General features: G+C 44.4%; 1 long non-coding RNA gene across 3 annotated transcripts in view; it reads left to right on the top strand.

Moving 5' to 3' along the window:
- The window catches only part of LOC106032840 (uncharacterized), a 156,138-nt gene that overhangs the window by 118,665 nt on the left and 21,623 nt on the right, over nucleotides 1-15,850 (top strand). For all 3 annotated transcript variants that reach the window (XR_010834977.1, XR_010834978.1, XR_010834979.1), the window contains 2 exons: nucleotides 2,515-2,893; nucleotides 4,349-4,587. This is a non-coding gene — a long non-coding RNA (uncharacterized lncRNA). The remainder of the gene's footprint in view (nucleotides 1-2,514; nucleotides 2,894-4,348; nucleotides 4,588-15,850) is intronic.

A 15,850-nucleotide genomic window follows, 5' to 3' on the forward strand; every position in this document is an offset into this window, starting at 1 on the left:
GGGAACAGCAGGGCATCAGCAGTGCGACAGAAGTGAAGTGAAGGCAAACCAACGTGGTTTCCTATTTCTGGGATCACCAGCTGGGAATCCTCTGGGCTGCCTCTTAGGCACCGTTGCTGCTGCCTTCTTCCTCACGCACCATCTGCTTGGGCTTACTTAGCAAGGAGGAGGGAGAACAGACTCGTCCACAGCAGAACTCGCCTTTTCTTATTTTAACATTGCCGTGCATGGGCAGGCGACCAACCAACCCCTGCTTCAGAGCAATAAGAAGATGGTTAATAGCAACAGCGGGGGCTGCGATGGCCATGAGAAGTCTCTCACAGCATGAGCAAGTAGCTGAGAACCACCTTTCAGAAGCTGCCTGCAGAGAAAGGTAGGACGGCTGTCACCTCCGTGGTGTCACTGTCACCAGCTCCCTGCCTTTTCCTCCCAGGCTGGAGGGGCCTGGTCACCAAAGAGGTGCTCTTGTGAACAGTGTCTGCTCGTGGCTTCGTGTGGCTTGATGAGCAAAGGAAGTGAATTGCTAGGGAAGTGGTCATTAGCACATATTTACATAGGTTAATTGCATAGGGTAATGAAAGATCAATTCGATTTTCTATGGGGCTACTGATAGAGACGTCTCCCTGACAGTGCTTGCCGACATCTTTCCTTGACATTGAATTATATTTTTTCAGGCCTCAGCAGGCTGTAGCTAAGGATTTAGCGAGGGCATGGGATTCTGTGTGCCATGAGCATTGGCTGCATTTATTCATTTTCTCATTGTAGTCTAGTGAGGAGATTTCTAAGGAGGGAAGCCATCATCATTCACACACATAATAACCACCATTCTGGGTCCCTGGTGAATCACCATCGCAAACTTTCATCAACAAAGATGAAGAATGGATGGTTTGAGGTTGTCTGAGTACTTAAGGACTACTTGCAAGAGCCGTAATTTCATTATAGCTAGCAAAGGCCTATGGTCATCCCATTTCCTGAGCTAAGTATGGATGGTTGCAATTTATCTTGCTTTTCCTGGGCTAAGCACCGTGCTCCTCTTGGTAAACCACTACTGCTACCTGCACAAAGTAGCTTAGAGCCGGTTCTGTCATGTCTCCGTGACTCTGCCATCTGCCACCGGCACCAAACCTCCCCTTGGCTGCCATCCAGGGCCCTCGCCAGCTTTGCAGATGCTCGAGCACCCCGGTGGCTGCAGGATGGGAGTTTAAATAAAACAGAGCACTGATGTGGAGATGAAATTAATTAAAGTCCCTGCTATTAAATTACTGTCACTAAAGGAAGACTTTTATTTTGCTTCTAAGATGACAGTGTTTCATTAGGGGGGAAAAAAAGATTTGAAGGGCTCAAGCTTTGTAACACTTTATCAGGTTTATTTGTAATAAGTAACAGTCGCATCATTTTTCTTGTGATTTTAGTAGAATATAGAGCTTTGGCTCTCTACTTTTTGATAAGAAAATTGCTATGAAAAATCTGCTCTTGTGAACTCCTAGGTTGCACCAGAGTCCTATCCATTTTTAAAGCCTCATTCCCTGACTGCTTCCACAAATCAGCAGCTGAACGCCTCAGTGGGGCAGCCACTCTTTTATGTATTCATTTATCTCTGGGAATCTATGGGCAAAGCTACACATGCGTTTCTGAGCATGTATCAGCTGTGGGCTGGCGATGAGTGACTCTAGTGGCACATTAACTGCTGTTTGGGGAGAGGAAAGGACCCTTTCCTGTGTCCTAGCCTTGTCCTGCTTCAGACGAAAAGCGAAGTGCTTTGGTTTCATGTTAATGGAGGTTTGCATGTTCTTTAGTTATGGATATACTGAGAAGCAGAGTAAATAAATAAGAAGTAAGGAAATATTTCAAAAAAAAAAAAAATGTTGGTATTTGACTTGGAATCCAAAGGGAGAGCTGCAGCCATTTGCACCCAGAGAGAAATGGGCTCCCAATTTTTACTGTGTGCCTGCTGCCCACTGAGGTGACACTGGCAAACTTCTTTACCTTGGCATTGCTAGACTAAATTGCACAGCATCCATTTGTAGGAGTGGAGATGTCAGGGTAGAGGTGCTATGGTCAGGAAGGTTGTACAGCAGCTGCCTGTATGACTCCTAACTACAGCCAGAGCTGTCATTTTCTCGCTGTCAGAAGCATCAAATTAAAGTAAAAAAAATAAATATCCCCCCTGCCCCCACAGTAGACACCTTCATTTTTGTTATATGAACTAGGAAAAGAAATGTACCTGGAGGGTGCACATAATTTATTTAGAAAAATAGGAAAAGCGAATATCTGCAGATGATGAAAAAATTCTCCAGTCCTTGGGGTTATTTGATCTGCTAATTATCTATACTTCAGAAGCCATTATTCATACTTTTCTTCTTTCCTGCAAGAAATCTATTTGGCAACCATATATATATATTTATATGTAGTTTTCTCTGAGATCAGCAGGAACAAAAGAGAAGAAAAATTCAAGTTGTAAACTATTAATAAAATGCAAACACACAACAGCCTTCTTTGTTTGATGTTTCCCAGTAAGCAGATCAAGACAGAGATTCCTGTTAAGTCAGTGGGTTGAATCACTGAAAAAATGAAGTTCTGCACACTTGCCTATGCCCAGCTGAACAACCAAGGGCAAACTGCAGCTTGGTTTGGAAGCACGCTTGGCACACGCAGCGGTGGTGACTCATGTATATTCACAGCAGCACGGCTTTGGATCTCCTGCACCTTGTTACTCTAATGCCAACCCATCCATCAACACAAACACCGTACTGCACGCTTTCCTCTGGACAAAAAGCAAAACTGGGAAGGCCTTGGGAACTCAAATTTACTGCGGGCTTGATCCGAAGCTTGCTGCAAAGATTTCCTCTGACTGAAATGGGTTGTGGAACTACCTAAAAATGGCCCAGTGCAGGTAGGAATCAGGACATAATCTTGTGTCACATTTTACACCCTGAATATTGTGCGGCATCATGGAGAAGGTCACCTTCGTGATGCAAAACTGCTGATGAAAGAAGATTGTGCTACTTTCTGAGAGAGAGCTCAGAGCCATGGAAGAAGGGGTTTACAAGGAAGGGGCTTTGCTGGCTGGAACACGGGGGTTTTATTTATGTTCCAGTTTCTTTTTCGCTGCATTGTTGGGCAAATTTCTTATTGTCATTAATGAATTCATGCAGAGATGGCTTCTTCAGTACTGTAACACGACCGCTCTAACAGTGCCTTGGCTCTTTCTTATGGACATGGCTGCTCTCAGCTCCCGGCTGGGTACCTCCAGCTATGACATGGCTGGAACAAAACTCCTGTATCCAAAAGAGAGGTGAATCCCTCAGTGTCCTCTAGAAAGGCATGCAGTTCTGGCTCTGGTGTCACCAGCTCATGCTGGAGATAGCAACGGGGGTAAATAAATGGTCACACATGCAGGGGAGGGCTGAGAGTTTGACATTCGAGACACTGCCTCTTCCTTCTGTGGGTTTGTCCCTCCACGTGCACATCTCTGCCTCTCCTTCTCCAGTGCTGTGGATCCGCAGTTGTCCTTGGAGTGAAGGAGTGGGAAATAGGGAAATAGTGGAAAAGGGCAAATCTGTCTTACTTGGTGCCAACGCTGTGCAAACCTAGAGCAGGGGTGTCACTCATCTTGCCCTGGTTATACGTTGTAGGGAGTGAGTTGAAAATTCATCAGTTACTATTTGTTCTTGAAAAACACGGATCTTCCCTCAGGATAAACATTTCCGACAGCACGTGGCCTGCGTGACAGCTGGAGGCCTAAGAGGGACTTAAACAATATACACAGAGCTGGCACTGACCTCAGCAGACTGCATTTCACTCCCTGTGCTGGGGAACAGTGTGTTAAGATGGGATGTCTGTTGCTTCTCTCTGTACACTGGAAGATATATCTCGTCTGCTTGGGTCTGTATTTTCTGAGTGCTTCAGAAGTCTCTGTTGAAAGCTGTGAGCTGTGGAGGCAGATGAGCGCAGCAGTCTGGTGATATTTGCAGGGAGTACCTCATATCCCATGGCTGACACGAGGACTAATAGAGCTTTAGCCAGCTCTGGCTAGAAAGCTGTGTGACATTTGCAGTGTCCATCTCTGCCTTCAGCACTGTCAGTTTTTATGGCATGTCTTCTGCAGGACAGAGGGCCTGTTAGACATTATTTGCAGAGGTATCAAGTAAGAAAAAAAGAGACGCACATTCTGAGGAGCATGGAAAAAAAAATAGCCCACAGCTAGAGGCGTTAGTCTGAGGTTATGAACACACGTGCAAGTAATGGATCATGCTGAAAGAGCACGGTCCAGGAAGGTGCACTCCAGATTGTAGATTTTTTTTTTTTCTTTTTAATGTGCTTTATCTAACTATTCATGCTCTTTCAGGATCAGAGCTATACGATATGGATATACGTACCTTCCTGTGTGGTACGTCCCAGTGTAGCAAATCTGCCAAGGCTCCAAATGATGGCTCCAACTGCAAGCTGTCAGGCTCCCGAGCAGACGTCCTTGTCAACCACACCTGCGGTGGATTGAATCTGGTGAGCTGGGCTGCGTACCTCGGTCAGGAGCTGCAGCCAAGCAGTGTGCCAGCTGGGGGACAGTGAGGCACCTGTACACCAAAGGTAGGGAAGTGCGTGACTGAACTGTTTTACGTTGCAAACGTGATTTTCCATATGTCAGTGAACCGAGTGCTAGTCCACCGCAGACTGGTCGTTTGAAGAACAGAACAGCCAAAATACAAGAGTGTCCCTGGGTCACCCAAGTCTGCCTACAGTTCATGCAGGATGGAACAGGAGGAGAAAGAAATGTTTTGACTCTGGATGTTGATACTGCATTGTGATTTTTTTGTTTGCTTTTTTTTTTTTTTTTTTTAATTGTAGGTCAGAAAGTCACATTAGAGCTGTGCTGGGGAATAGTACTTTGCACAAGGTCATGATGTAGATGAGAGAACAACTGATCCAAACAGTTTGTCTCCAGTCTAGCCAGCTGGCCAGGGCATGTCAGCCTAGCTGAAACTCAGCTCGCACCCTCGTAAAACAAATGGGCAAACTCCAGCACCAGCATAAACTGACCTTTCCATAAACCTGCTGTGCTGCTTTACAGCAGTTGAGCCTCTAGCCTGATCTTTTTTAAATGCCACTGTTTGCCAACCTTGCATTCTTCCTGCAAACCAACGCAGTGTGTTAAGAGAGGAGGATAATTAGGGAGACCACAGTAATTAATACGGCAGATAATAACCCAGAGGTGTAATTTAGCTGCCTGACTTGCACTGAATTCCCTGGGCTGGAGCAGGAGTGGAGGAGGAAAAGGCACCTGCTGAAGCCTTTCATAGCAGCTTTAGTTCTCAGCAGGAGGCAATCACACATCGAGCAAACAGAGGCCCCCGAGGTCTCTCCTGAGCTGCTAATGATTGCCTTGCAGACAGTGATGGCATGTCAGTATTGATTATTTTCCTATTATAAACTCCTTTCTCTTGTCCCTTTTTGCCATGATCTGTTGGGTAAACACAAGAAATAAGTGAGAAGAGCTGAGGTTTGGGGTTATGAAGTGTCTGGAGGACGGGAAGCACTGATTCAGCTGGTAGTTAGTTCTTTTTCTAAGCAAGTGGCTACAGCTGAAAGAAAGTACAAAGGGACGTGGTGACATATAGATAAAAAACATTCTTCAGGTCTGTGCGGGCTTTTCTACACTGACAGTATAAGGGGCATTTAACACTGGCTGCCGTCCTCAGTGCAGCTGCAAATGGCAAAACATCTCCCATCACTTAGCCCAGAGCCAGCATTAATTTGGTGCTGTGTGAGGTGCTTCTGTTCCCTCCAGTTTTTGCCCCAGTTCTAGTTAGACTGCAGTGCATTTACTTCTAAGGTTGCTTAGGCAGTGCAGTCATTGATATGGTCCTGTGCCTAGGGTTTTGTTAAAGCAAGCAGCTATTGAAAACCTACAGGATTGTTTTTTCCTACTCCAGATGCTCTTGGGATCTTGGGGGAACTGTCGTGCTTCTGCTCACAACATGTGCCAATGTAAGGTCATGCTTTTTAAATTTTATTTTCTTTTAAAGTGGTATTTGGGCTGTCATTTCCTAAAACTTGTCCCCTGCATGATAAATGAACATGTTTTATTCAGGACATTGGAGTGCACTTGAGAGACCTGAGCAGTTCTACTGACCTTCTCAGTGAACTTGAACAAGTGTTTTCTCTCCCTGGGTCTGTTCCTTCCCAGAGGTTTAAAGCCAAATAAATGTCACCGATAACTATTACTAGCCGTTGATCTTTGGACCTGTCTTTCCATGTGCTATGACACTAGGGGTGGACACATCCTACCCTGTAGCTCTATAAGAGTTGGATATCTAGGCTATTATATTAATTGGCTAATTTTCAAAAAATGATTTACTCCATCCCAAAATAGCTGCATAAAGAAGGTATTGGAAGTGAATCATTCTCCTGACTTGCCTGTTCTGTCTTTGCTGAGTGTGATGGAAGCCTGGATGGCTAATGAGACTAGACATCCATTTTTTAAGGAAGTACATCTATAAAGTCTCAGAATGCAGATGTGAGAGTTTTTAAAACCTCTTCCTTTCATCTTTATTGTGTGGTGTGTGGCTTTGATTGTTAATGTTTTTCTTTTTTGTCTTCGTGTGAGATGTGTCTTGGTTCAGCTGCGCAGCTTTCCTGATGCAAAAACGTGGGGCTCTGTAGTACAACACGATTGAGAAAAGGAACGGAGGAGGTTTGTGAGGGGAGACAGGCAATAAAAATCTAAGAAAATGAGCCTGATATTGTTATGTTATGAAGTGTCATAAGTGTTTAGCAGGGAAATAGGACAATAAAAATTGTGTCCTGCTAGGATAAGTAACCTTGTTTCTGCCTGATTAGTGCTATTTTTTTTTCATGGAGAAGGTGTTTCATGCTTGATTTGTCAATAAGCGTATTATACCAAATCTTGTTGTCCTCTATGATGGTTATAAAAAGTAGAATTTGTTTTTCTTTTTTTTTTTTCCTTCCTTGTTTTCCCTTCCCCTCCTGGCTGTCAGGGTGAATTTGTATCTTCTGGCAATGTTGGGGAGGTGGGAAAGATGTCAAAAAGAGGACGTAAAATGCATTTTAAAGTGAGCTGTTAGGAATTGGTTTGACATTTCTGACAAAGGGAAAGGTTACTGCACACAGCTTTTCAGCTCCTATCTTCTTATTCCTTCTCTTGTCAATCATAACTGGAACTAGAGAAATTCCTCGTCGTGACTGGCTCGTCCCATGCACACAGCTCATCTGGCGGCTTGGCTTGGCTTGGCATGTAGGAGCTAGGCATGCTGTCCAGGCTGTGTCTGGAAATTGGGTACGTCTCTCTTGAGTCACCCCTGGGCTTATTGGGAAGCAGGCTGGCTGGCTCAGAGGTAGCCCTGGTCTCTTTCTGCAATGTATTTTCCTTTCTTTTTTGCAGGAGTGAGAAATGTCTACTCCTTCACTCTTGCATCCTGCAAGATCTTTCTCTCTAACTTCGTTGAGTGGATTCCTCCAAAAGTTTAAGATCACAGATTTGGAGCCATTTGTATAACATAATGAACCTTTACTACTGACAACAGACCAATATCATCAATGCCAAAATTGGCACCCAGGGGCGTTTGGCCTGGGCTCACTGTCTGGTCACCGGTTTGGGGAGAAAGATGGGGTACAGACAGATATAGTTATAAACTTTGTGTAGATACAAAGTTTAAAGGCAGCACACAAAAGGACATGCCAAAACTAAAACGAAGTGTGTTCAGGAAGAGCCTTACTGGTGAAAAAAATCTGGCTTTTGAGTGCAAAATTGTTGTACTGTTAATGCTTAAAATTGCAAATGAATTGAGCCTGAGACAAAGGAAATCAACTTATAAGAACATGTGCTTTAACTAATAGGTGCTCACATCGTGTTCGATTCCTGGATAGCTCAGGAAGAGTTAAAATAAAAAAGTATTTGCCAGTTCAGTCCATTATGAAGAGCAATAACTAGTTCTAAATAGCACTTTGTTTCTTCTCAAATCCTATCATAGGACTGGCTTGATTACTTCAGTTTCCTGGTTTGTAAAATGAAAGAAAGAAGCACTTTCAATATTTTGGTAAAAATATGCAAATTTGATTGTTTTTCCAAAAGCAACCGAAAACGTAAACTTATTACAGGAAACCCTCAAGTGGCAGTTCTTTAGCTGAGTATTAATATTTTCTGAAGCAGATGCAGTAAATAAGTTTCATTCATTCTTTTTCTTCTTGGTTAGTAGTTCCGTGGTTTCCATGTAGGTGAGAGGGTGGTAAACATCCATAGGGTTTTTCCCTCTTCTTCTGGTTTGCAGCTTTTGGTTTTGCTTTTTGTCTTTCTGGACTGAAACCAAAGGCAATGTTTCTGGAGGCCTGGAGAAGCCTCCAGTGGCAGAGCTTTTCTTGGCAGACAGAAGAGCACAACTGCAAGGCAGAACAGAAGCGCCTTATTTAGCAAGCTGTTGTCGCTCTCCAAGTTGACGAAACAATTAGCTGGAGATGGTGCCCTGTTGCTATTCTGCTCTTTTAATAGCACCACAGTGCTCCTTTGCTTCTTCGTAGCTCGAATAAACCAGGTGGAACCACACACGACTGCCTTCACACCAGACTCTCTCCAAGCCTCATAGAGGGAACATTTAGCTGGCGAAGAGGAATGTGTTCCTCCTGAAGGAGGAAACCAATCTACCAACAAGAATACACTCTGCAGATTAAAGCAGTTAATATATCTGGAGCAAACCCCCTTCTAAAAATGGCTCCAGCAGCCAGAAAGGAGATAATGCACCAGACACTGCCCCTACCCCCCATGCTTTACAAGCTGTGCAGTGTGTTGTCTCATGAGCACAGGGGTGGGAGCTGCTCTGATCCGCACCAGAGTGACAGCTTTCCATACCGCTGACACCCAATATTAATTCATACATGGAGAACAATGAAAAGCTTCTCGGAAAAGTGATGCTGCCACAGATCAGACCAATTCAAGCAGCTGCTGGATTAGAGCTCTGCCCTTTATTTATTTCCTGGCGACTCTTTTCTACTACTTCTGGAAGCAAATAGTGGGGTTTGCCGGGCTGCAAGCTGAGCTTGCTGCTAAATCTGCTGGAAACGCTGAGCAGTGGATGCCACTTTGCCTTCTATGCTGCTGCATGTGGATTGGTGCCTGTGAGATTCTGATAAATATTTTGACGGCCTTGTTTTATCAGCCATGCAGGAAGGCAATCATTAAAAGAAAAAAAAAAAAAAGAAAAAAAAAAAGAAAAAAAAGAAGAAGAAAGAGAAAAGGGGATTAAAATTAACAGTGATCTCAATTCCCTGTGTTTCAGTTAAACAACCTCATTAATCCTGTCTGCAGTGCATGTACTATGTCTGTGCTCCCCGCTCTGACAGGTCCCCAAATCACATTCACTGCCATTCATTATGTGCAATGGAATAAAACATTTATTCAAAGTCATGTTTTATTCCAGGGAGAAAATCTATTTCTGTAAACTCCAGACATCTTTTTAACTGTTACCACTTCCCTCCCTAGCCCTGGGCCTCGTGCCCAGGAGATGAGTCCTGCCGGTCTTGGTGGGATCCTGCCACCATGAAGCGTGGCCGCAGTGGGATGGATGCAAGCTTCACGATATCTCACGGTGGCAGATAACACAGCCTGGTTTCAAAAATGTAACAGTTCTGGAGAGTTCTTGGCATTTCTCATAATTCCTCTGCATGTCGCTGGGACTGGGACCATATCAGCCAGTCTGAGGAGGGATACATTATATTTTGTGTATGTCCATGGGAGTTTTCTTTTTTAATTTAGTGGGTTTTGTGTTAATGCTTGAATTTTGATTTAGGAATAGCAATAATGAAAAAGCAGCACCCCTCTTCCGAAATGCTCTCTGTTCTGTGATCAGAGCACTCTGTGACTGACCTTATTTTCTAAGCGAGGAACCATTGGCCCAAAGGTGCACATGATTAGCTCAGGGTTTTTTATCAGACAACAGGAGGCTCTAGCTCTTCCCTGCTTGCTTGACCAAGCTGCCTCTTAACTCCTGGGAATTTAACTCAGCTGTTAAGTGTGCAGTCTGTGAAAATGAGCATCTGCGGTTTAGCCCGTGCAGATAAAGCAGTGGTGCTCATTTCCAGCAGAGCTTTGCCATTGAAAGCCAGCCAAAACCTGAACTTGTTTTAAGAAGAACCTTTGAGAGCTGAAGGCAGATGGGAGCGCAAACAGATAGGAAATCCAGGTTTTGGACTTTGGAGCGGGTCCCCTGCCCGCTTCGCTTATTGGCACGTTCAATAAATCAGCTCAGTGAAGGTGCAGGCCCAAGCAAAATTCAGGGGAGCTCAGTGACAAATTTTCTGTTCAGAGCCTACAAATCACCCAGGGAGCCTTGTTACCCGTCTGGAGGTGCCACTCAGTGCTCTGCAGTGTGCGGTGCCTCTTGCCCTAGCACAAGGCAGATCTTCTTCACCCTCTGCTTCCTTGGCTCTCTGGTAGGGAATGGCATTTTGTTCCTGCATCAATGGCTGTATGTAAAAGCAACGTCACAGAAGCCATGGCTATAACCTAGCTATTTCAAAACAAGACTTTCTACAAACAAAGGGCCCGATATAGCCTAGATTTGTCTTCCCTTTCTCATCTAAGATCCAGCTATCCTCTTCTCACTGTCTCCCTGGGATGTACTCACCACAGGAGAGACAGTCCCAAGCCATGGCTCCCCACAGTGCTCAACCAACACCTGCTTTCAAAATAAGTAAGAGTGGAGTTTGGCTCTGGCTCTCTACAAAACCCATGAGAATGTTATAAACATCAGGACTCTGAGCCATGCATCAAATTTGGCTGAAAATGGCCAATGCACTTAGGAGTTATTAGCAGCAAAAGTGTGTATGCTCAGTTAAACCTTGTTTTCTAAGGAATCTGGGCTAAAATATTGCTCAGACCTCTTAAGACAGTTATGCCCAAGTGCACACACTACTTTAAATTGGAAAGCATGGAAGCAAATTAAGGTTTTAAATCACCATAGGTCAATTACCGAGCGGCTACTGCAACCTGCTATCTCTGCTGAACTACTGTGCAGGCATGAACATCTAAATCAGGGCTGTTTAACCCAGAGCTCTCAAAACAGGACTTATTCAGTGCTGCTGAATCTCACGGCTCTGCAATCATCTTGCTTTCAAATCAATGTAGGAACAATAAGAAAGAAACTCTCACTGTGAGAAAGGTTCAAGTGCTCCTGTAGCTCTCAACCATTCTCAGTCACCCAACTAGACGCAAACTGTTGCTTCAATTCTTAGGATGCAATCTATATTTTAACTTTTCCAGCAAGTAATTTAGACTATCTTGAAAATATCTTTGCCACCTTTCATCCCAGTTGCTTTCATAACAGGATTTACTTCTTTCTTGAAAACAAGCTGTCACTGGGTTGAACAGGGGTACTAGCCTGGTTGTGTTTAGGGTCCTACGTAGACTAGAATTAAAATGAAGTGAGAGTAGAATTATAATTACCTGTCATCTGATTATGAAGCAGGTAGATTTCACAAGGCAGAAGGGACCTTAAATTTCTGTTCTCATAACCCCAAAATGGAGAGTATGGCTTTGGGCTTTTCTGATCTACAGCAGAACCTTTTTCCTAGAACTACCAACTACTCAGTTTAGTTTCTAAAGGGAAGAATCCATCCAAAATGAACTGTCAGCAGTAAAATAGCTAACTTTTGGGAAGAAGATAGCACATGCTATAAAAAACACGACCCCAAAAACAGAATTTTCCCCTATAGACTGATAATGACTCATTTCAATGTCGAAAGCGTAATTGAATTGCTCCTTGCAGCAATTAGGAAAGTCTGTCGATGTGCAACTACTTAATTGTGTTTTGATACTGCAGACTCTCTGTGGCAAGCTGAAAGCACCATTTTGCCTGCGAAATTAGTTGCTTTTTACTGCTTATTTTTTTCCCAAAGTCCATCCTGAATCAGAACTCACAGAGATGGGGAGATGGTGGGAATTTTGTGGAGGCTACAGGCCAGAGCCTTGCTCAACCAGCTGAAATAGCCACTGCCCAGTGGCTTGTCAAACCTCTTGCAGCTCGTGCCATTAAACTGCAGTTGCCCTGTCCATTCCATTCAAGGTGAGGGTGGTTAGCAAAGATTTCTGGGTTAAGCTGTTGTGCTAAACCATTTGTTGCATCTGAAGGGGCTTAGGGAGTGATCACACATGCGGCTCTTGTTAAACTCAGGCATCCTAAGAGAAGGGGATGTGAAATACATCTGGGCAGAAAGTACCATCTGGAGATGACCTGGGCTCACTGTCTGGGTCAAAGCAGATACGACTAGAAAAGAAATAAGAGTATGTCTTCTATCTGTCCCTAAAGCGAAATGGGTAAGCACCTTTGATAAGGCTCACTGCCTCTTGGAACTGGCACACATGACTGATTCAGCTGGCTGAAGCAAAGGCACAAATCCTGACGGGGCCAGATGTTAGACTAGCAAGGACAGAATTCACCTCGTTGCCACTCCAGTCCAGGCAAACTTCTGTTTAACGATGTTTCTCCTTGGTTCATCCCAAGAGGGGAAGGAAATAAAAAGCTTGTTTATTCCTCTGCTAAGGGGAGTCTCGGAGACAATCGGAGCCACTGCCGGACAGTGTGCAGGACCTGGGGAATGAAAGCTGTGCCCAGGAACATCAGGATTCCTTGTTAAGGGATTGTGCAGGGAAAAGCCAGCACATCTCTGTGCTGCTCTGGCTGCCTGCCACATTTCGAAGCATGAGCCAGCTCTGTCTGGGCAGCTGGATCTGCTCGAGGACTCTGCCAATGACAAGGCAGCCAGCTTGTGAGTGCGAGAGGTGGTCAAGCTGTCAGAAAGCATCCCTTTCTCAGAGCTGTTATGAGGGGGATAAAAATGCAGAACCAGTTCCTTCGCTCTGGCCAAGACCAAGCACCCTGGGCAAAGAGGCATCTCCACCTGCCCATCAGCCTTCGTGATTTGATGTGGGCAAGTGGGTGAAGAGCTGCTTTCATCCTGGCATCTGTTTTGGAAAGGCTGCAAGTTGTTTTGTTGTTGTTGTTGTTGTTTTTAATCTAGCATGCCTTCACTTTAGAGCTGCAACTTCATCCTTTTATCTCAAGTCTTATTGTTAGCTGGCTGCAGTAGTCAGCCAGCAGTTACGTTAGCACAGCCAACCTGTGACATCCCAGTTGAGCACACTATGAAATCATCAAATGATTCAATTCAGCAGCTGAAACATCCTGGAGGATGAGCTGTGCCCTCCAGGCCAGCAGATCTGGAGCTAGATCAGAGGATCTTAAAACCCAAAGAGAGTTCAGATCCAGGGCTGCTCTCAGGCCTGAACAATTCATGGCAGGATGTAGGATGCTTCCCTGAAACTTCTGCCATCAAGAGAGATGAGTGAACCTGGCCATTTTTTTGCAGTCAATATCCTGTCTGAGTCATGTGTTAGTATATTTTGTTGATAAAATACTGAATTTCACATATAGTGAGATACTGACATTTCTGCAAGAACTGTATTATAACTAAAGAGAAGAAAGTAAATCCAGCCAAAATGGGAAGACTCGGCTGGTCTTGGCTGATTAATGTTGTTAAGTAGATTTGGAGAATTGAGAGGAGTTAGGAATTTCTACTGGCTGGTGAATTAATATTCATTATGAAAGCCTAGCAGGAGTTTCACTCATGCTGCTTGGACTTGGACACCGTTTTGCTCCAACCAAGACGTTACGGAGGCAGTCACAAACACCAGAAAATGCGTCTGTGATGCCATCAGGGAGAGACTGGTTCCAGAGGTGGTAATAAGCGCTGGGAGGCAGATGTGCCCATGAAATAGCTCAAAGGACCCCGAAGGACTCATTGCTCTCCTTTACAATGGAGAGACAAGGAACACAATCAAGTTGGGTCGTAACCCAAGGTGACCGAGAACATCTGAAAGATGCGTTTTGGGGAACCTGGGAGGTGTTTTGGGGAACCTAGGAGGTGTTTGGGGGAACCTAAGAGGTGTTTTGGGAATCTAGGAGGTGTCTGCTGCTGTTTGAGGCTGGGGGAGCTGCCCTCCCACCATGGCAGGACTGCCAGCCGCAGCTGCAGCAGGGGACTGGCGCACCGCAGGCACTGGGGTTTGCCGGGGTTGTTGAGTGGCAGAGGGCACGTCGGGTGCTCCCTCATGTGTGCACAGATTGACTGGCACGTTCCCCGGGGGAGCTTCGTGCTACGTGTCATCATCGTGGGTGCCACGTTCAGCCCGGGCTGTCAGGCGGCTGGGAGGTGTCACGGGCCGTGTTTACTCCGGCTGTGTAAATCTGATTTCTGAATGAATCACTGTCAAAGGGATTTCCTCACCCCCAAAGAGACTGATAAACGTCTAGTTTGTTGTTGTTGTTTTCTTCTTTTTTTTTTTTTCTTTTTCCCAAATGAGAAAAAAAAATGCATTGTTGAGGAGAATAGATATTTCATGTCGAAGCATTTTGTTTTCCTGGCTGTGCTGTGGAGATCAATAACACACCGTGCCTGAGCGTGGGAAGCAGCTGAGCGCTTTCTCTCCTTCTTGATCTGGAAAAAAAAAAAAAAAAAAAAAAAAGAAATGAAAACTTCAGTGAATCCCAGACAGATTTGTGGTTTTCTCGCTGAAACGAATCCCTCTCTTCTCCTTCCCTTCTGGTTCATTTCTCTCTTCCTTTTTATTCCCCAAAATAGAACACAGAAAAATTAATCTCCCTTCCAACCCAAAGTCTTTTTAATTTTTTACTTTTCTTACTTTAAAAAACAAAACAAAAACAACAACAAACACACACCAAACTAATTCATTTTGGCAAATGTACCAATTTACCATTTGGGAATGAAAAATCTGAAATGGTTTGATTTTAAACTGTTAAAATAAGTCCAGCTGGCATTTAATGAATTTCCTTTAGCTGAAGCCATTCCTGTTGTAACTCTGAGAAGTCTCTGCTCTTTCAATAGCAGGAACAAGGTTAGGAATAAATGATTTACATGCATAAAAATACTCACCCCAAATTCACCTGATCTAATTCTCAACCTTTGTATTTTTTTGCCTCTGTCATGGTAAATAAGTTACTACTTGTGTAGTTGGACCAAAAAAAAAATATATATTTTTTTTCTCTTTTTTAAACAGTATGAATATGGCTTTGTTTCCAAATGTTGTCCACCCCCTTTAAAGGTGCCAAACTTTGTTTCAGACAAAGATCTGAAATAAAATGTCATGCTTTACCTTAGGAAGCTGTACTGATTGATGGGTGGTTCTCAAACCATATGCTGGATGTTCGCAGAGCACTAGGAGTTATGCACCACTACACATGGGGAAACTGAGGCTCAGATGGGGCTCTCCCCCCAAAAATTTGGTAGCAGTGGGGCCTGATTCCCTTCACTGTGGCACCCTGCTGACTGAAAGCCACAGCCTTTCCTTTTGCAATTATCACATGGCCCAGGTCTGACCTTTCACGTGTGCTGCCAGCAGCAGGGGAGACAGCACAGAGTCCAGCACACTGTCCTAAACCAGGCAATCAGCTCAAGAAGGGGAAAGAAAAGAGAAATAATAGAAAGAAACCAAGTTTCTGGAGCAGCAGGAATGGCAGCTGAGCAAGGCTCAGCAGGTCCAACCTATGTCTCCTGGTCCTGCCCGTAGCATCCCAGCCCTGGCCCAGGTGTGCAGGCTTGGGCAGGAGAAACCTGTTACAGCAGCAAGAGATGATTCTTCTTGCGTTGACGAATCCCCAGTGGCACGGGTTAATTGAATGGACGTATTTCATTAAACACAGCCTTCACCATCTGTTCCATCCCAATTATTAATGAAAAAAAAAAAAAAAGAACGTATTTCTCAATTACAACAGTGGAGAAGGTGAGGGGAGATATCTGTGTCTTTAAATCCTGTTGGTTTTCCATT

This window comes from Anser cygnoides, chromosome 14, assembly GCF_040182565.1.
Source record: "Anser cygnoides isolate HZ-2024a breed goose chromosome 14, Taihu_goose_T2T_genome, whole genome shotgun sequence".
Classification (NCBI taxonomy): Eukaryota; Metazoa; Chordata; class Aves; order Anseriformes; family Anatidae; genus Anser; species Anser cygnoides.